At 37.3% G+C, this 22,432-nt stretch overlaps 1 non-coding gene across 1 annotated transcript; it reads left to right on the top strand.

Annotated features, from left to right (window-relative positions):
• The first annotated feature begins 20,640 nt into the window (after positions 1 to 20,640).
• On the top strand, positions 20,641 to 20,744 carry LOC135268993 (small nucleolar RNA U13). Its single transcript, XR_010337320.1, has one exon. It is a non-coding gene; the product is annotated as a small nucleolar RNA U13 (small nucleolar RNA).
• The last annotated feature ends 1,688 nt before the right edge of the window (positions 20,745 to 22,432 follow it).

Below are 22,432 nucleotides of genomic sequence, written 5' to 3'. Positions count from 1 at the left end.
ATTTTAAGTCAGGGAGTAAAAAAAACAGTTTAAAAAAAAGGCCTTTTTTTTTTTTTTGAGGCAGAGTTTCACTCTGTTGCCCAAGCTGGAGTGCAGTGGTGTGATCCCAGCTCCCTGAAACCTCCTCCTCCCAGATTCAAGCAATTCTCCTGTCTCAGCCTACCAGGTATCTGAGACTACAGGCATGCCACCACACCTGGCTAATTTTTATATTTTTAGTAGAAATGGGGTTTTACCATGTTGGCAAGGCTGGTCTCGAACACCTGACCTCAGGTGAGCCGCCAGCCTCTGGCTCCCAAAGTGCTGGGATTACAGGCATGAGCTACCACACCCAGCCTATCTTTCATTTTTCAGATCAGGGTTTCATGGTAGTTTCGATCCTTGGCTCATTTTGATAAACTTGAAAATCTCAACATATTCCTTCCCATGTAGAGAGTAACAGCCACTATCTGGGAAGAGTTTCCTCAAAGCTTTAACTTCTGTAGTCTGTAGGAAAAAATAATAATTTCTATATTAGTTCATTATCTCAATGCTATGAAGAAATACCTGAGACTGGGTAATTTTAAAGAGAAGAGGCTCACACTTCCACAGGCTCTACGGGAAGCATGGCAGGATCTGCGTGGCTTCTGGGGAAGCCTCAGGAAACTTACAATCATGGTGGAAGTTGAAGGGAAAACATCACTTTACATGGCTGGAGCAGGAGGAAGAGAGAGGGGTGAGGTGCTGCACACTTTTGAACAACCACATCTCAGGAGAACTCACTATCACCATGACAGCACTAAGGGGGATGGTGTTAAACCGTAAGAAACCAACTCCATGATCCAATCACCTCTCACCAGGCCCCACCTCCACATTGGGGATTGCAAATGAACATGAGATTTGGGTGGGGACACAGATCCAAACTATTTCCTTCATTTCTAAATTTAGAAAATATATGGTTATTGCTTTGCCTACCAATGACCTGCCCCCACCCTCCACACAACCCAAGCGTACTGTCCAGTGAGGATCACTGTTTTAAAATTCTTGTTTCATTAGCAACAGATTATCTTCCCTCTCGCTGATCTCAGAAGGTTTCACCCATCATTTATTCTAAGCAAAATACATGTTCATTCTCAGTTATCATAAATGATCTCCATCTCAAAAATCTCTGATGTCTCTCTCAACGTAACATGATTCATTCTACATTTATTTTTAATTAATATATTGATCAATGGGCATGGTAAGCACATGACTACAGACTATTATGGTTTGTCTGCCTGGTGGTGCCTGAGCTCATGCTGTTTCTATCACCGCTCAAGGTTTGTTCTGGTGATGGAGTAAGTTTCAGGAGGGAGAAAGACTGAGGGCTGGCTGATATGCACAGTAGTTGATAAATGTTTAAAGAGCTGAAATTTTAAATTTTATTTAGTATATGACTAGTCATACAGAAATTTTATGTAAGTCAGGGAGTCAGTTTTTAAGTAGGCAAAAGTTTCAAATGCTTTAAAATTCAGCTGGCTAAATATTAAGCTTTCAAAAAAAGGAGATAATTTGTTGGCTGGTGGTAGGGGTAGGCAGTGGTGCAGGAGGTGTGAATGGAAAAGCAAATACTCTATGTAGAAGAGGTGTTACTTAAGGTAACCTTTTAAATTTTATTTTGCAAACTCTAATCCAGTTTCAGCATAAATTTTAGACCACTGAAATTAGAACAGCTACAGATAGTTGAGGTCATTAACAATTATGAAGGCAGTGTATTTGTGTGTGTGTTGGGGGTGATGTAGTGAATGTTAGGTGAAAGGTCTGATAGAAGGAGGATAATCTGGATGACAAATTTGAGATTGAGACAGTTAAATATAAATATACTTCCAAAGTGGACTGTGACTCTTTACGCTCAATGTTACATATCATGGCCACAAGATGGGGACAAAACATAATCTTCCTTTGTCTCATGCTGGTGATAAAAAACTCAAACGATGCAGGTCTTAAGTCAACGTTACTCTGCTTTTACATGAGTAAGAAGTCTCCTCCCATTTTCTCTTGAAATTTAATGGTAAGGCTGGCCCTATATCCAGTACGGACAATGTGCTTGTCAGAGGAAGCATATAATTTGGACAATATGGCAGCCAAAGCTTGCTTTCCAGTGTTACCCTAGGCCCAGATTGTAGAATCCCGGAGTCGTGTTCTGCAGGAACCCTGGTGTATGGGAGCAGAAGCTTCAGTCCCCAGTCTGCATTCTTCTCATAGTATCCAACTGAGTCACTGTGTCAGATGGTTTTAGTCTTCCTCTACTCTTTCTTTCTCCATTTTTGCACGGAATTTCTCATCTTCGATGTTTGTGTTTAATCTAAGAGTTTTGCAGAATATTGAATGTAAACATTTCATACCATGATATTTTTTAAACTTCTGTGGCCTCCCAGAGTTGACCATTTAGAATACATTGACTTTTATGATAAAATTCTAGAATATCTGTGTGCACTATATCTTATATATTTCATACACTTTTAATATATGAAATAAAAATAACTATCTATTGCTTTATCTACACAGATAGCAGATATTTCTGATTTCATATGTATGAAATCAATATTTGAACCTGGACTCACTTCTCATGTAAAGTAATATCAACTGTTCTTACTGTTAAACATGTTTATATATAGATATATGAGATAAATTGCATTCACATATAAATATATAGTTACCCCTAGCTATGAATGAAGGAGTATGTGTGTGTACAGTAGATAAGACCTGGCATTTGATAGCACAACAGGTTGACTATAGTCAATAATAATTTATTATATTGAACATAACTAAGTGTAGAATTGGAATGTTCCTAAGGCAAAGAAAGGATAAATACTTGAAGTGATGGATACCCCAACACCCTGATGTGATTATTACACATTACATGTGACATGGTTTGGCTCTGTGTCCTCACTCAAATCTCATCTCAAATTGTAATTCCTACATGTCGGGGGAGGGAGGTGATTGGATCATGGGGGCAGTTTCTGCCATGCTGTTCTCATGATAGTGAGTGAGTTCTCATGAGCTCTAATGGTTTAAAAAGTGCTTGGAGTTTCCTCCTTTGTTCTCCCTCCTGTGGCCTTATGAAGAAGGTGCCTGCTTCCTCTTCTGCCATGATCATAAGTTTCTTGAGGCCTCCCCAGCCATGCAGGATTCTGAGTCAGTTAAACCTCTTTCTTTGATAAATTACCCAGTCTCAGGGAGGTTCTTTATAGTAGTGTGAAAATGAACTAATACAATATGCCTGTATCAAAATATCATATGTACCCCATAAATATATACATGTATCATGTACCCACAATTTTAAAAGGAAAATTATTTTTAAAAAGATGTATGTATGCATATGCATGTATGTAGCTATTTTAGCTACATGTTTATAGATAAACTCCACAGCAAACTTTGCATTTCTCTAACTTTCTGCTTGGCATTTCCAACTGGATGTTGCATAGGGATCTCAAACTCTCAGCATGTATTCTCATTCCTCTTCATAAATTGCCTGTTTTCGTGAGTGAGACTACAAGTCATCCAGTAGTCCATGGATCTTGACATCATCCCATCCTTCATCACGACTCTATGGTCAATCACTGTCTCGTGGATTATCTTCCAAATATTTATAGAGCCTACTAGTTCTCTTGTCCTTACAGAAACTTTCAGAGAGAGGGCCTTCTACTGGACCCATGGACTCCTTTGAGTCCATCCCAACATGGCCATCAGCCTCGTCTAGCTCAAACGGAAATCTGACCATGTCTTTAGCCTAGTTTAACTTTTCAGTGCATCTCTCACCCCATTACCTAGAATTCCAGGCACTTATTAGGATCTATGAGACTCCAAACCACTGAACTGAACAAGTATATTTATTCCTCTAGCATTTGCTTGAATTGCTTTTTCCAAGAAAACCCTCCATAATGAATTTTATCATATTCATTGTATTCAACTTTAAGGTTTATGTCAAATGTTTAAAAATAAAAGTATATTAGACATTATTAAGGTATGCATTCTTAATGTATCCATCTATAAAAATTTAAATATATAATAATGAAACCTATAGTGATATAGCAGTAAAGCTTGACTCTTGCAGTGACTTGGCACTGCTACAAATGCTCATTCATTTATTCCACAAATATTTACTTAGTTTTCATTAGATGACAGGTTATTGAGAGACATTATTAAATAAACAGGTGGAAATCCTTGCCTTGGTAAAACCTGAGTTCTGGAATATTGAACATTTATTACTTTTGTTTAACAAATCTACTTGTGAGCCAGATAGCTGAATTGAACCCTCCAGTGATCGCTCTCCTACAGGAACACCAATTTAAACAACTATGCAAATAAGAGGGTACCTTCATAAGAACCAGAATATCAGGTGAGTAATCACAGTACCTGGTTTGAACATAATATAAAGGAAAGAGGCACTGAAGAAGGTAGGACAGACAGTCTTGCATTGCCTATACCACCCATTCCCCATCCCCAGGCAGCATATGGAGAAAGAATCTGTGTGCTTGGCAGAGAGAGTGAAGCAAGGTACGACTTTGCATGGAATCTCAGTGCTGTCTTGTCACAGCAAAACACAACACAGAGCATAATTCTGCTGGTGTCTACAGAGGCAGCGTTTAGACCAGCCTGGGCCAGAGGAGATGTCTTCATTCCAGCAGGAGGAACGTGGGTTCTAGCCAGCTTCACCACTGCCTGATGAAAGTGACCTGGAACCCAGAATAAATTTGAGTGGCAGTCAGGCCACAAAGGACTGCAGCCCTTGGGCAAGCCCTGGTGCTGCACTAATTTCAGAGGCAGCAGACTTAGGGTACAATTCAAAGGAGTTCTGGTGGCCAAGGGAGTGCCTGCATCACTCCTTCCCCAATTCAGGAAGTACATCCCTGGAAAAGACTCCTTCTGCTCGGGGGAAGAAGCAGAAGAATTTTTTCCTAGATGAAACTTCTAGACCCATCCTGGGTCAGAAGAGAATTCACTGCCCTGGTGGTATGGACCCGGTCTCATTAGAATTCACTACTTGCTGATGAAAGTGGTCTTGGATTTTGAGCAAACATGAGAAGCAACCAGTAAGTAGTTGCTGCAGGCCTTGTGTGAGCCCCAGTACTATGCTAGTCTGAAAGGCTTCAAGTGTGGCCTTGTGCAATGCCAACTATGGTGGCACCAGGAGTGCTTGTGTCACCCTTTCTCCAATTCCAGGTAGCTCAGAGCAAAGAGAGACTCTTTCTGATTGAGAAAAAGAGAGGAAAGAGAGTAAAAGGCTTTGCCTGGTAACCCAGGAAATTCTCTCTTAGGACACAACACTTAATCCCCTTTGAATTCATAGAAAGCCCTCTCAAGCAGGATGAGTATAAATAAGCCCAGATTGTGAAGATGGGAACAAATACCTAGCTCATCAATGCCAAGACATTAACAAATGTTTCCAGGCACCAAGAACATCCAGGAAAACATGAGCTCACCAAATGGACTAAATAAGGCACCACTGACCAATCCTGGAGTGACAGAAACATGACCTTTCAGATGGAGAATTCAAAACAGCTATCTTGAGGAAGCTCAATAAACTTCAGGATAACACAGAAGGAATTCAGAATTCCATCAGAGAAACTTAACAAAGAAATAGAAATAAAAACAAAAGATCAAGCAGAAATTCCTGAGTTAAAAATTTCAATTGACAAACTGAAAAGTGTATCAGTTTCTCAGCATCAGAATTGATCAAGCAGAGGAAAAAAGTAATGAGTTTGAAGATAGGCTATATAAAAATACACAGTCAGAAGAGAAAAAAAAATTTTAATGAAGCACACTGACAAATTCTCAAAAGGCCAAATCTAAGAGTTATTGGCCCTAAAGAGAATGGAGTAAGATCAGAGTAGAACAAGAAGGTTAAAGAACACCAAAATGATTCAACCCAAATAAGACTACCTCAACGCATATAATCAAACTCTCAAAGGTCAAAGATAAGGAAAATATCCTAAAAACAAGAAGAGGAAAGAAGCAAATAGCATATAAAGGAACTTTGACATGTATGGCAACAGATTTCTCAGCAGCGACCTTAAGGCCAGGATTGAGTGGGATGACATATTCAAAGTGCTGAAGGAAAAAAACACTTCCAACCTATATAATGTCACATCCAGAAAAATCATCTTTCAAACATGAAGAAGAAATAAAGACTTTCACAGACAAAAGTTGAGGGCTTTTGTCAACACTAGAACTGACTTACAAGATATGTTTAAGAGAATTCTTCAATTGGAAAGAAAATGACATTAATGACACCCGGTGTGGTGGCTCATGCCTGTAATCCTAGCACTTTGGGAGGCCAAGGTGGGCAGATCACTTGAGCTCAGGAGTTTGAGATCAAACTGGGCAACATGGCAAAACCCCTTCTTTACAAAAAATACAAAAATTAGCCAAGTATGGTGGTGTGTGCCTGTAATCCCAGCTTCTTGGGAGATTGCAGTGGGAGGATTGCTTGAGCCCAGGAGGTGGAGGTTGCAGTGATCCAAGATCATGCCACTGCACTCCAGCCTGGGAAACAGAGCGAGACACTGCCTCAAGAAAAAAAAAAAAAAAAAAAGACATTAACGAGCAACAAGAAATCATCTGAAGGTGTAAAAGGGTAATAGTATGCATGCAGACAAATACAGAATACTCTAACACTATAATTGCAGTGTGGAAACAATTTATATGCTTAGTGGAATGACAGGCCTATCAAAAATAAGAACAACAAAAAATTTTTAAAAGATAGTATAAAAATATATAAATGTAAACAATAAAATATTAAAAAGTTGGCCAGCCAGGTGCAGTGGGTCACACCTGTAATCCCAGCACTTTGGGAGGTGGAGGTGGGTGGATCACCTGAGGTCAGGAGTTTCCAGCCTGGCCAACAGAGTGAAACCCTGTCTCTACTAAAAACTCAAAAATTAGCCAGGCATGGTGGTGAGCACCTGTAATCCCAGCTACACAGGAGGCTGAGGCAGGAGAATCACTTGAACACAGGAGGCAGAGTTTGCAGTGAGCCAAGATTACACCACTACACTCCACCCTGGGTGACAGAGTGAGATTCTGTCTCAAAAAAAAAAAAAAAAAAAAGCCAAAAAGTTGGAGGGGGGATGTAGTTGAAGTGTAGAGATTTTTAGTTTTTTCATTACTCTTTTTTCCTTTTCTTTGTAATCAGCGTTAAGCTGTCATCAGTTCAAAATAATTGGTTATAAGCTGTTATTTGCAAGCCTCATGGTAACCACAAAACAAAAATCTATAAAAGATACAAAGGAAGATTAAAAAATTAAAACATCTGACCAGAGAGAATTACTTTTACATAAGGAAAGCCAGAAAGTAAGGAAGAAGAAAAGACAACCAACAAAACAACCAGAAAACAAATAAAATTGTAGTGGTAATCGTCACATGTCAATAATAACATTTAATATAAATGCACTAAATTATCCAATCAAAAGATATGGAGATGATGAATGAATAGAAACCAAGACCCAACCATATGCTGCCTACGACAAACTCACTCTACCTATAAAGACACACAAAGACTAAAAATAAGGGGATGGAAAAAGATAGTCCACGCAAGTGGAAACCAAAAAAGAGAAGTTACTACATTTATGTCAGATAGAATATATTTCAAGACAAAAACTGTAAAAAGAGAAAAAGAAAGTCATTATGTAATGATAAAGAAGTCAATTCACCAAGTAAATATGTATGTATCCCATACTGAAGCATCAAGATATATAAAGCTATTATTATTAGAGCTGAAGAGAGACATACTTCCAAGTCTCCAGATGAGAGCCCTTCAGCAGATAAAACGGCAACTCTTCCACACTGGAGCAGAAAGATTCTAAGAGGGCTGTTTCACGATGAAAAGAAATGGTATTCGGCCAGAGGAGGTTTCCTGTTCCTGTGAAGAATTTAAAGAAAAATGTAATACAGAACAGGTATAGTTAATTTAGCAAGCAAAAGAGAGTAACATGAAACAGGCCAGTTGTGATGGCTTATACCTGTAATTCCAGCACTTTAGGGGGCTTAGACCAGTGGACTGATTGAGTTCAGGAGTTCAAGACCAACCTGGGCAACATAGAAAAACCTCATCTCTGCAAAAAATGCAAAAATTAGCCAGGCATTTGGTGCATGCCTGTAGTCCCAGCTACTTGGGAGGCTGAGGTGGGTGGACTTCTTAAGCCTGGGAGATTGAGGCTACAGTGAGTTGTGATCATGCCATTGCACTCCAGCCTGGGCAATAGAGTAAGACCCACTCTCAAAAAACAAACAAACAAAAAAGAAAAAAAAACCCTCCACACTTTATTCATTAGATAAAAACAAGAAGACATGCAGACAAAAAAAAAAAAAAAAACAACCACACACAATATTGCTACTTGTGAGTAATATTTATGTCATAATAATAGAAACTATAAATATTGACTAAATAAGTATATTATTTTGAGAAAATGGAGAGAGAGATGGTAGAAAATTAAATCTCATCTATCAATGTATATACCTACTATGTACTCACAAAATTAATTTTTTTAAAGTTAAACAAAACAAAAAACTTATCATAATAAGAATCTATAGATATCTAAAATTTAAAAATGAAATAACATTATAAGAATATTATTTTAAAAGATAAGGTAAATTCCAAAAAAAGCACAAAGACTTTAAAGTGAGGGTTAAAAATTGACAGGAAAGAGAATCTTTGTTTTGTCTTATAAATCTGATAGGAAATTTTGACTTTAAAGAACATGAACATGTTTTACTTTGATACAAAATAGTAGAACTATTTTCCATAAATAATGGAAGAAAGCTTTAAAACAGATCTTTTCTAGTTGTAATAAAGGAAGTCGAAAAGCAAAAATGGCTATTTAATGAAGATTCGTTTCCACAATCTGGTTTTCTGTTTGTTTCCATGGTATTTTAGCAAATATTTTCATGCAGTCTGAAATGGGCCTACTAAAACCCACTACAAAAACTAGATTCTTTGAAACATTAGAAAGATTTATGAAAAGATAATATAAGCATCTTAAGAGAAAAATTTACTGAGAAAAAAGTTTAAAATTTTAACAATCTGTATGGTAAGGTTCCAGTCACCTCATGAATTTCCCTCTTTAAAAAACAAAATTATAACCTCTCAAAGAAAAAAATACTTTAAATTCAGTGACAATCTTTATTCTTCTATAATTTGTTAATAATTTGAAAATAATTCCATGACTTCTATGAGCCCTCTGTGATGTATCATTTTTCTGGGGAAAGCTATTTATGAAAATTTAGGTATATTTTTAGAATATAATGATAATTTGTAATCTTTACAATATAATATGAAAATTATGACTTTATGATTGACCTTATGTTCATATTCAAAAATAAAGTTGTGTTTTAAAAAGGGATTGAATCTATGTGTGTGTGTGATAAATATTTACATAAATAAGTAAAATAATTTCTAAAGTTGCTCTTTCAACTTTAATGAAATAGAAGAGCCCTTAATGAGCTTACCAGGAGTGTGGTATCATGCAAGTAAGGACTATACTTATAAAAAGATTTTGCTTTGAATCCATTTATGTGTTCTCCATCCTCCCTGCCTTCCCCCGTTTTCCTCCTTCCTTCCTTTTATTCTTATGCAAAATCAAATGACAACTCTCTAAAAAGGGTACGTTCAATAACAGGTTCGAGTAAACAGCAGCTATATTGATTATCTTAGTTAATCACCTTATTAATGACTGGGTTGATAATCCCGGTTATATCTCTCTTGGAAAAAGCAACTATTAGTACTTGCTTAAGAAAACGCTTATAAGGATATATATCAATAAGCCAGTTTTCCCCTAAACATGGTCCTACTTAAAACCTTTGTGTCTTTACAAGAGTTGTTCCCTTCTCTGGAAGAGTTATCTTTCTTTTCTACCTAGCAAATCATAACCATCTTTTAAATTTGGTTTCTCATCAACTCTTCTGATAATAATATACATGGTTTCTCTTAACAATCCCACTCCTGAACTCTCTGTATTAGCCAGCCATCTCCCTTGCTCTGTAAACTGCCCACGGAACACCCAATACAGGCTTCTATTAGGCTGTTCTGCAGTGCTCCAGCTGGCTTTCCCATTAAATCAATGTGGGCTCATTAAAAGTCACTTCAAAACACTTATACAAGTGGTTTCTGTTGTTGTAATCATACAATTTAATGCTTACTCAAGCCAAGAAAATGTGCGTGGGCAAAGGATATATTCAATGTCTCTCTGAAAGCTAATTTGAATGTTCTTTTGAGAAGATTCCATGAAGACTTAAGTTCAAAAACACACAAAAAGGTGTTCAAAAACTAACTAGGCAAAATAGGTTTGAACGTTTCCAAAACAATAAAAATCTAGAGGGATAGGAAACTCTGATGTTTCACAAGAGAATCATTTTTTTTTTTTTGGTAATTGACAAAATAATTGTACGTATTTATAGGGCAAAGTGTACTATTTCAGTACATGTGTATAATGTATAGTGATCAAATCAGGATAATTAGCAAATCTGTCACCTCAAACATTTATTATTTCTTTGTGCTGGGAACATTCACAATCTTAGTTCTAGTTCAATAGCACTGTAGGGTGACTATAGTTAACAAAAAGTTATGGTCTTTTTTGGTTCGTTCCCTGCTCTATAAATACATTGAAACTGAAAATCATGGAAGACACATTAAAATGTAGTTTACACAAGAAAGAGACATATTTTCCAATCTGCAGGCTTGGACACACAAAAAAAGTTTGGTTCTTTCTCCAAAAATTAAAGAAAAATAAAAAAAATTAAAATTTGATGTTTTTATTTTTTCAAAAATGCTTAAGGCTTGTATGTCTTCTTTTCTTTCGCTACCCGTTTCAACTAAACTTTTGGATTAACCAATTAGCCATGATAACATAAGATTAAAAAATGGCTTCTATCATAATCACTTTCTCCTGTGCAGTACTTTTGCTCACTTACAAATACTATGAATGCTTATGTCACCCAAAAATTCATACATTGAAACCCACTCCCCAAAATGGTAATGGTAAGAGGTGGGGCCTTTGGGGGATTATTGGTGAAGCGACTACGTTTTCTGGAGTTCATTGTCACGTGCCAGGAAAATTTAGGACATGGACACATGAGGAGTTTAGGAGTGGAGGTTTAATGGGTAGAAGAGAGGAAAAAGAGAACCAGCTTCCTCTATAGGGGAAGGGGTTTCCCAAAGAAAAGCCTTACCAAGGACTCCTATTCCCTTGGTATCTGCCTGAGCGATTTCTACTCAAGTCCCATTATCATTAGGTCATGAGGAATTTGCCATCATGTGCAGGATTAGTGCCCTCATAAAAGAGGCTCAAGCGAGTCTGTTCACCCTTTTCACCATCTGAGGACTCAGCAAGCCGGCACCATCTTCAAAGAAGAGAGTGAGCCCTCAGCAGACACTGAATCTGATGGAAACTTGATCTTGGATTTCCCCATCTCTAGAACTGTAAGAAATAAATTTCTGTGTTTATAAGCCATCCAGTATCTTGTATTTTATCACAGCAGCCCAAATGGACTAAGATGACAAGTTAAATACTTACTCAGTATATTCAATGCTTTAGGCACTAGGCTAAGTTCTGAAATAGAGCTACGAGAAAGGAAAATGTGCTCCTGTCTTCATGGGGCTTAAAATTGTTTATAGTTATATTATCTTTAAACATCTCATTGAATTATAAATATGTTTACATATCTGTTTTCCATGCTCTTTGACAAATCCCTAAAAGGTAGGAAATAAAATTTCTACTTTTTGTACTTTTCATGCCTTACAAAGTATCTGGTACCTAGTAAAGACTGACTAAAAGTTGGTTAAACTGAATTACTAGAGAAAGGCAAAAATTTTATTTTATCTGAAAGGCCTAATACCTATGAGTTTATCTAGATCAATATTTTGCCTTATACTTTGTACAAGGATCTGCTGTAAACCAATGGCTGGAATTGAAGCTTAAGTGCATCAATAACTTTTTAATGAAAAAATGACTACATGATTGCACAATTACATACTAATTGGGGCATCAGTTATCAAGGGAAGTATTTACACAGCAAGCACCTACTTTCGGAAATTTTCTCCATGGTCTGTCCTCAGTATGTCTGCAGCACAAAAGTTCAGCAAGGAAATAACCTCGCAGTCATGCAAGTGCTTGAAAGTTAACGAATTTGGTCTGCACAAAAGATGAGTCAGAATAACAATTCATTTCTAGTGAGGGAGGGCCTTTGAGCTGAGATTCTTCAAATGTTGTGTTCCTCCCCACACTTAACACTTTAATCCTATAATAACAGCCTGGAATATACATAAGAATTCCTCGGAACAGCTTGTACTTTCAACAAGTTTTATTCAGCTAAAAAATCTCTTTATTCCTATCCAGCAGAAAAATCAATGAATAATCACATATAAAACCGTAATCAATATTATTGATAATTTTACCTCAAATGTCTATATTATCCTCTCTGACTCTACAATAAAATCTGGTTTTGTTTCCAGCATTCATTGCTTAATAAAATAATCTAAATGTTTTCAAGTATATTTGCTCTGTCATGCAGTCTTAACATCAGTTTTTGATGTTTCTTTGCTACCCATGGATGTCAAGATTTCTTTAACAGATGGTAGAGTTTCACACTTCCAGTTTCTCAGTATAACTGGAGCAGATATCTGGGTAACATGCAGCCATAATTTACTAAAAGTACAGTCACCTTATTGTGTTGTTTTTCTTGAGAAATTTAAAAATATAGACAAGTACAAATAGCATAGCAAATATCCATAAACCTACCACTCATCATTGAAAGCTGTTAACATTTTGACACATTTGATTCAAATCTTTTTTTAGAAAGAAAATACAATAAACATTATGAACAGAATCAAAGTTCCTTTTGCTCTCTATTCCCAGTTTGAATTCTACCCTTCCCTCCCCAAAGGTATTGTCATGAATTTAATATATATATTTTTAGTCCATTAAAAATAAATATATATTTGTTTTTGGGAACATAAAAGTATTAATTTGTATGAATTTTTAATAATGTAAATGATATATATATTCTGTATCTTTTTTATATTCAGAATTATATATTTTGGGATCTTTCATCTAGAAATATGTTTCCTTTCAGTGACTAAATGGTATTCTATCAAATCAGTATTCCACAATTCAATTATTAATTCACTTAATGGACCATTAGATGGTTCTAATTTTTAACCCATTGTAACATGCTTTAACCATTCGTATTTCTTTGTGCACAAGCTCAGGTTCCTGTAGACTGATGCTGCTTGAGAGGTAGTCCACAAACTGGCTGTTCATCTACAACGTATTACAGTCCATGGAGAGATAAGGAATCTGTGACCAAATAGCATCAACTGTGTCCCAAAGCACACTTTCAGTTCACCTGACATCTCATAGCAAGTCTTTCTCAGGGGAGGAAGTTACCTGGTTTGCATTCTGATACAAGCTCTTTATCTAATCGTGGGATAGGACTGCTTCAGATCACACACCACGTGGAAGTAGCATTTCTCGGTCATAGGGTATGTAATTGTTTTCCTTTCACTCTGTAATATTAAACTGCCTTCCACAGTGATTGTCTTTATTTACTCATCCACAGTCTCTGAATCTTCCAATATTTTCCACAATCTTTCCATTCTTTTTCTGGTATTTATTTATTATAGTTTTATTAATATATAATTTGCATACCATATAATTCACCTATTTAAAGTATACAAGCCAATGGTTTTTAGTATATTCATACAGTGGTGCAACAAGTAATTTATAACTTTTTTTTTTAGGTGGACTCTCATCCTGTTGCCCAAACTGGAGTGCAGTGGCATGATCTCAGTTCGCTGCAACCTCCACCTCCCAGACTCAAGCAGTTCCCCTGCCTCAGCCTCCCAAGTAGCTAGGATTACAGGTGCATGCCACCACGCCCAGCTAATTTTTGTATTTTTAGTGGAGACAGAGTTTCGTCATGTTAGCCAGGCTGGTCTCAAACTCCTGACCTAAGGTGATCTGCACACCTTGGCCTCCCAAAATGCTGGGATTACAGGCATGAGCCACTGTGCCCAATCCAATTTAGACATTTTAATCACTACTCCAAAAAATCCCCAAATTCAACCTTCCCATCCCTTCAGCCCTGGAAAACCACTTATCTACTTTCTGTCTCTATTGATTTGTCTATTCTGGACATTTGATGTACACGGAATCATATAATATGTAGTCTTTTGTGACTGACATGTTTCACGTAGCATAAGATTCATCCATGTTGCAGCATGTGTCAGTGCTTTTTTATGGTCAAATAATACTTCCTTGCATGTGTGTACCACATTTTGTTCCTCTGTTCATTAGTTTATGAACATTTGGTTCATTTCTACCTTCTTGGTTATTATGAATAATGCTGTTATGAACATTGATGTGCAAGATTTTGTGTGAATATATGTTTTCATTTCTCTTGGGTATATATCTAGAAATGGAATGGCTGGGTCAAATGGTAACTTTGTGTTTAACCTTTTGGAGAAGTGTCAGACTATTTTCCAAAGTGTTTATACCATTTTACATTCCCACAAGGAGTGTGTAAAGGTTCTAACTTCTTTTTCATTTTATTTTATTTTAGGTTTTGGGGTACACGTGAAGAACATGCAAGATTGTTGCATAGGTACATACGTGGCAGTGTGATTTGCTGCCTTCCTCCCCTTCACCTATATGTAGCGTTTCTCCCCATGCTATCTCTCCCCAACTCCCCACCCCCCGCTGTTCCTCCCCTATTTCCCCCCAACAGACCCCAGTGTATAGTGCTCCCCTCCCTGTGTCCATGTGTTCTCATTGTTCAACACCTGTCTATGAGTGAGAACATGCGGTGTTTGATTTTGTGTTCTTGTGTCAGTTTGCTGAGAATGATGGTTCTAACTTCTTTACATCCTCATCAATGTTTGCTACTACCTGACATTTTGATCATATACATCCTAATGGATGTGAAGTAATTTCTCACTGTGGTTTTGATTTATATTTTCCCAGTGACTAATAACGTTGAGCATCTTTTCATGTGTTCATTAGACATTCGTATATCTACTTTGGAAAAATAGCTACTCAGATCCTCTGCTCATTCTTTAATTGGGCGGTTTATCTTTTTAGTATGGTGTTACATAAGTTCTTTATATATTCTTTACATGAATCGTTTATCAGATGCTGAATTTGCAAATATTTTTCCAATTAATTTTGTCCTATTCATGTTTTAATAATTATAAAAAAGGTATACTATGTATATGAGACTGATATGAATCTTAAGTGTAAAGTTCAATTAATATATAAAAATTTAACATAAACATTGGTGTGTGTATGTTTATATGTGTGCATGTCTATATACTTATCTGTGTGTATGTGTATATACATATAAGAATATATTTGTATGGATACAAAATATGTGTATATTGCTGGGTTTGACTTTTCTAATACTTGGTTAAGGACTTTGTGTCTATTTAATGAAGAATATTGGTCTGCAGTTTCCTTTTCTCATAAGGATTTTGTTTTTTGTGCAAGTATTTTGGGCTCATAAAGTGAGTCTTTTTGCTGAAGAATTTGTGAAGGTTTTTTTTATTTATTTTATTTTATTTGAGACAGAGTTTTGCTGTCACCCATGTTGGAGTGCAATGGTGCGATCTCGGCTCACTGCAACCTCTGCCTCCTGGATTCAAGTGATTGTCCTGCTTCAGCCTCCTGAGTAGCTGAGATTACAGGCATGCACCACCACGCCCGGGGTTTTGCCATGTTGGCCAGGCTGGTCTTGAACTCCTGACCTCAAGTGATCCACCCTCCTCTGCCTCCCAAAGTGCTAGGATTACTGGCATGAGCCACCGCACCTGGCCTGATTTCTTTTTTAAATGATGGATAGACTTCAACAATGAAGTCATCTGGGTCTGATACTTTTTTATGGGAAGCATTTTCATTACAAAGGATTTTTGTATTGGATGCTGGACATAGTGGACTTTGTCTCGTTGAATTCCAAGTTTTGTTACCTTCCTGTAAAGCATATTGAACATTGCTTAACAAGGTACTTAAGTTACTTGTGGACCACTTGATGATTTTCAGACTGATTTTTAAATTTCGTACAGTGGGCTTAAAATAACCTTTACTCTGGGACTAACTCAGTCGCACCACCAAAGCCAGACGCCTCTGCTGTCATTATTGAATGTCCTGGGTGTGCAGTGTCCTGGCTGGATGGAACTTGAAGTTCTCTAGTCCTCTGCGAGCTCTGAGACTTGCTCAGCTGAAAGCCCCTCGATAATTGGCCAATTCATAGAGTTTCCTACATTTACAAAACTTAATACTCAGCCTATAAAGGGAACCCTATGCATAAGTCTGGAACCATGCAGCACTATTCTCTCTGTTACTCTACCCAACAAATTGCAGAGGCTTCCTCTTTCCCACACTCTCATTTCTGTTGCCTCATCTCAGGGAGACCACTGCACTCTCCTCTGGGCGCCCCCCTCTAGAAAGTCTAAGAAAAAAAGCTGTGTCTCTCCTCATTCCTTCTCATCTCGGAGATCACAGACCTGAGCTTCCTGCTGTCCAGCATCTGAACATAGCTGCCTCAATCGTTATTCTGGCCTTCTATTTGTTTATAATGAGAAGGTAAGTTCACATCCACATTATGCCAGAAGCAGAAGTCTGCACATAAAATCCTAATTGCTATGGATACTCACCTTCATCCAACTAGCCAAGAGAAACTCATTCTTTCTTCCCTTGCATCCCCTTTCTGTGATCATTTGGGGCTCTTACTCAGGCCAGGAAACCAGTACTGATTTCTGTTGCCAGAGATAAGAAGGAAAAGAGACATGCTCTATGCCTGGAAGACTCTGGCTCTGACCCAGGTTGCCTGCTGTCCTGGGGATTGCCTTATCATGCCCCCTATCATAACAGGAGTCAGTTGGGCATGGTAGTTCACACCTGTAATCCCAGCACTTTGGGAGGCCAAGGCGGGCAGATCACCTGAGGTCAGGAGTTCAGCCTGGTCAATATGGTAAAACCTCGTTTCTACTAAAAAAATACAAAAAATTAGCTGGTGCGTGCCTGTAATCCCAGCTACTCTGCAGGCTGAGGCAGGAGAATCACTTGAACCTGGGAGGCAGAGGTTGCAGTGAGCCAAGATGGCACCACTGCATTCCAGCCTGGGCAACAGAGAGAGTCTCTGTCTAAAAGAAAAAAAAAAAAAAACAGGAGTCAGCATCAGGGGAGTATCTCGCACCTGGGATGGATTTCTTCACTTTTTTTTTTTTAACCACTTCTGTCTCTGTACTGCAAAATTATCGTTAGTAAGAATCATGAAGTAAAATGAATATATTTCATATTTGAACTAAAACATTCATTTACCAAATAAAAATATAACCCTTTTAGTGAGCTCTTTGTTCCACAGATTTTAAAAAAATTATATAGATTTCGGGAGTGCAACTGCAGTTTTGTTACATGGATATATTGCATAATAATGAATTCTCTGCTTTTAGTGTAATTATCACCCAAAGAGCACACATTGCATGCATTAGGTAATTTTTCATCCCTCACCCGCCCCCACTCTCCCACCTTTCTGAATCTCCAGTCTATTATTCCACCCTCTATGTCCATGTGTACACATTATTTAGCTCCCACCTGTAAGTGAGAACATGTCATATTTGACCTTCCATTTCTGACTTATTTCACTTAAGGTAATGACCTCCAGTTCCATCAATGTTGCTACAGAAGATATAATTTTATACTTTTCTAGGAATGAGTAGTATTCCATTGTGTGTGTGTGTGTGTGTATATGTGTGTGTGTGTGTGTGTGTATATATATATATAAACAATATTTACTTTATCCAATTATTCATTGATGGGAACTTAGATTGATTCCATATCTTTGCTATTGTGAATACTGCATTAATAAACATATGAGTACAAGTATCTTTTTACTATAATAATTTCTGTTCCTTTGGGTAGATACCCAGGAGTAGGATTACTGAATTGAATAGCAATTCTAATTTTAGTTCTTTGAGAAATCTCCATACTGTTTTCCATAGAGGTTTTATGTTTACATTACTAATTTACATTTCCGCCAGCAGTACATAAGCGTTCCCTTTTCTCTCCATCCTTGCCAGCATCTGTTATTGTTTGACTTTTCTGTAATACCCATTCTGAATAGTGTAAGATGGTATCTCCTCATGGTTATGATTTGCATTTCTCTGATTATTAGTGATGTTGAACATTTTTTTATTTTCTTTTCATTTGATCATTTATATGTCTTTGCAAAATGTCTGTTCATATCTTTTGTGCACTGTTTAATGGATTTTGTTCTTTTTGTTGTTGTTGAGCTGTTTGAGTTTCTTTCAGGTTCTGGATGTTAGTCCTTTGTCAGAGGTATAGTTTGCAAGTATTTTCCCCCATTCTGTGGGTTGTCTGTTCACTGTGTTATTTCTTTTGCTGTGCAGAAGCTTTTTAGTTGAGTTAAATTTGTCCATTTTTGTTTTGTTGCATTTGCCTTTGCACTGTTGGTCATGAATTCTTTGCATAGACCATTGTCTATAACTGTTTTTCCTAGGTTTCCTTTTACAGTTTTCATAATTTCAGTTCTTACAGTTCAGTCTTTAATCAATCTTGAGTTAATTTTTGTATATGGTGAGAGGTAAGGGTCTAGTTTTATTCTTCTACATATGGCTATCCAAATTTTAAATCCAAATAAAAAGTCCAAGAAATCACATAGATTGATAGAATTGGAATAATATAAATTTTCTTTGTCATTATAATCATTTACTATCATTATTTATTTCTAACTTACAGCTTAAACACAAAATGTGTGGTGCCACTGAGTCTGGTGACACAAAAAGCTCCTGAAGCAAACTCAAAAACTTTTCCAACCAGTACAACACTACTCTTGAAAAGAATCCCATGGGGCAGGCAGATCACATGAGGTCAGGAGTTGGAGACCAGTGTGGGCAACATGGCAAAACCACATCTCTACTGAAAATGCAAAAATTAGCCGGGCGTGGCAGTGCATGCCTGTAATCCCAGCTTTGGGAGGCTGAGGCAGAAGAATCTCTTGAACCCGGGGGGTGGAGGTTGCAGTGAGCTGAGATCACACCATTGCACTCCAGCCTGGGCAACAAGAGCAAAACTCTATCTCAAAATATAAAAAAAAAATAAAAGAATCCCATGTAGCTAATTCTGCAGATGTTGAGGGCTGACTGTATAATGAGAGATCTCTGAATTGACTTCATTTAAAGCACAGTGTTTATTAAACAATAGGTCATGAAATTGTGGTTACCAGGGGCTAGGGAAATGGGGATACGTTGGTCAAATTGTATGAAGTTTTAGTTGAACTAAATGAATGAGTTCTGGAGATCTGTTATGTAGCATGGCAACTATAATTAGTAATAATGTATAGTATAATTGAAAATTGCTAAGAGTAGATTTTAAATGTTTTAATCACAAAAATGATAAGTATGTGAAGTGATGGATATATTCACTAGCTTGATTCAAACATTCTGTATGCTTGATACATATATCAAACCATCACATCGTACACCATAAATATATACACTGTCATCTGTGAATTCACATAAACAAATACAATTTTTGAAATCTTGTTAAAAAATGTAAAGCCAGAAGGAATGGATTTTTTTCACAAAGGAGCATTTTATCACTGACATTGAAACTACAGACTCATGATGATAATATAAAGCACACTAATGTTTAGCTGTCTTTCTTATGGTTTCCAAACTGTCTACAGGCAATGCACTCCTTATTACCTGTACTCTGGGTGATTTCTTCCACTGCCTACCTTTGTTATGCCATCTTTAGCAACACATGGCAGTGGCCTCTCTTGAAGAAGGCTGGTGATAGCTAAGACACCACAATTTGAACCCAAGCAGTCCGATTTAGTTTCTGCCCATTGCTGGGACCTCTTTGGCACCTCTGGGCCTCCATTTTTCTCAGTCCAGTAGAGGTTATTTAAGGTGTCAGAGACCGGGGAGGAGAATATCTCCATGACTTCCATGCACAAGTAGGCGAGGTTCTCAATGTCCACACAGCTTCCTTGTCAAACCCACACCCACACCCACGTGACTGGATTAGAAAGGGTGTGGCCAGGTGAAAATATTTTACTTATCCCTGTTGCATCTATATTCAAAGAGATTGATTTATCTTTTTTTTGGGAGTTAATTGTCTTGGTTTGGTATCAATGATATGTTGTAGAACAAGTTGGAAATTTTCTAGCTTTCTGTTCTTTCAAACAACATAAATACAGAAACCCAGCTCCTTGAAGATTTTATAGATCTCACCAATAAAATTCTCTGGACTGGAACCTTTGAGTAGGGTAATATTTGACTTAATTCTTTTTAATTAAATAAAATTAAATGTAGCTTCTGTAAAAATTACACATGACACTTATAAAGAATTTAGTTAATACAGAAAAGGCAAAGATGAGGAAGATGAAAGTGAACTATTCAAATCCCATCACACATGAATAATCTTTAACGTTCAGACTTTTGTAAAAACCAATTTGTTTATTTTTGAATAAAAAGATTAAATGTAACGTATCCAAATTTAATAGAAGAAAGTGAAGTAAAACCAGTGAGATCACTTAATCCTCATATAAATGTTTCTTCACTGTATGAGATGCTTCCCAACAAACGGTTCTTCTAGAGAATTCTAGATTCTTTTGTGGTTCAGAAGCACAATAATTGAGTTTTCACGCTTACCTGTGAGATGTACCTCCCTCAAACCTTGTTAAGACGTCAGCACATTACCCATCTGACATGCAGATACCAGGGAAGATAACAAATAAAACACTCAGTGTAGAATCATTACATCTCATTAAAAATGCGATAAGATTTTAGGTACTATCAACTGTTTACCTGCAGGGATAGATGGACGCATTCGCAATTTCATTCTTCTTCCTATTTCCGGTATTGTATTCTGAAGCCATAATTCCCAAAGTTGTTTAGAATCCGTTTTATATATTAATCAGTTCAATGCTCACCACCAGGGCAGGGTCTTCATTTCTAAGTTCTTTATTTTATTTCATCTCTAGGTTTTTGTCATCAAGGAATTTGTTGATAAGGGCTCACACTGTATTTCATGGGGAAGGCTGAAAGTTTCCTAAATACTTGAAAGCAGGGCTGACTTTGTTAGTTTGCAACCCGTGCAGTAACACAGACTCTTGCGCTGAGCCAAGAAGTACCCCATGCTTGGGCTCATTCATGGTCTGCTGCCATCATTTCGAAATTCTTAATATATATCGTACCTAGGGGTACCTCGTTTCTTTTCGCTTTGGGCCCCACAAACCATGTAGCTGGTTTTGATGGAAAGACATTTGTTTGGACATGGTAGTTCTCAGTCCCTCTCCTTCAGAACATAGTAGCAAATGCCTTCTAATAATTGACAGCACCATAGAAAAGTTGGAGGTCTGCCTAATGGCTTTCTCTGTTTAGGCTATTTGATATTGCAGCTTGGATGCCTAAAGAAATCCTTTCTCATCTTTGAAGTGCAACCACTAAACCAGAATATGTCTCTGTGTTAAGCCTCCTACATTGCAGAGTTTGGGGACCACAGTGTGCCCCTGCTTCAATCTGCAGATTTGTTTCAGGGAATTATTCTTGTGTAATATATTTAGGTATTTTTTTCCGACAGTTGAGAGGCCGACCCACACCTCCATATGTTCTTGATTAAGCTGCTCTCCCCTTAGACCTCAAACTTCTATCCACAACAGCCAAGGGGAGGCTCAAACCCTCTCCCTCCAGGAGCAAGGAGAGAAGTCTCTTGAAAAAGCAAAATGAAACCCTGACCCCAAATCCCTCTCCAACTAATTTATGGTAAAATTCCTTGAAAAAGCTGTCTATTATTACTGATCCCAGCTTTGGAGCGGTGGTGGCTTCCTGCTGCTGCTAATCTCTTGGCTCAACAAAACCCATCTGTCATTGCAACTCTTCTCTCACACGTGGAACCAATTTCTTGCACTCTATCCCCCGAACCCTGTTTTAAATAATTAAAGCGGCTTTCCTTTCTTTGGGTGACTCCTAACTGATGGACACGTAGGAAACTATTTAGTAGCAGCCATTAGATTGTGTTTTTATTTGTATTGTTTAAATACTGTATATCTTTTCTGATTTTTTTTGACTGTCTAGTCTATCAGTTGCTTGACAGCTGAAGTTCCCCATCGTGTTGACAGCTTTGCCAACTTTTCCTTATAGATCTATAATTTAAAAACTATTTTACTATGGTTCATTAGTATATGCTATTCAAGGTATATAAGATTAAAATAGTTTATGTTTCAAGTTGGAACGCAAAGTCAATTTCTGCTCAAAAAATTGCATGAGCCCTTCCAAGCTCAAGTGCCCGAAGACTCCAGCAGGGAAAAGTGCGGTTTTAGTTTGCACATTTCTTTTCTGTGTGTAATATTTTTCTTTCTCTGGTTTCTAACCCTTCTGATCCAGTCTGCTTTTTCT

This window comes from Aotus nancymaae, unplaced genomic scaffold, assembly GCF_030222135.1.
Source record: "Aotus nancymaae isolate 86718 unplaced genomic scaffold, 86718_ANA_hifiasm-v0.15.2.pri h1tg000048l, whole genome shotgun sequence".
NCBI lineage: Eukaryota > Metazoa > Chordata > Mammalia > Primates > Aotidae > Aotus > Aotus nancymaae.
This window is presented reverse-complemented; position numbering and strand designations above follow the sequence as displayed.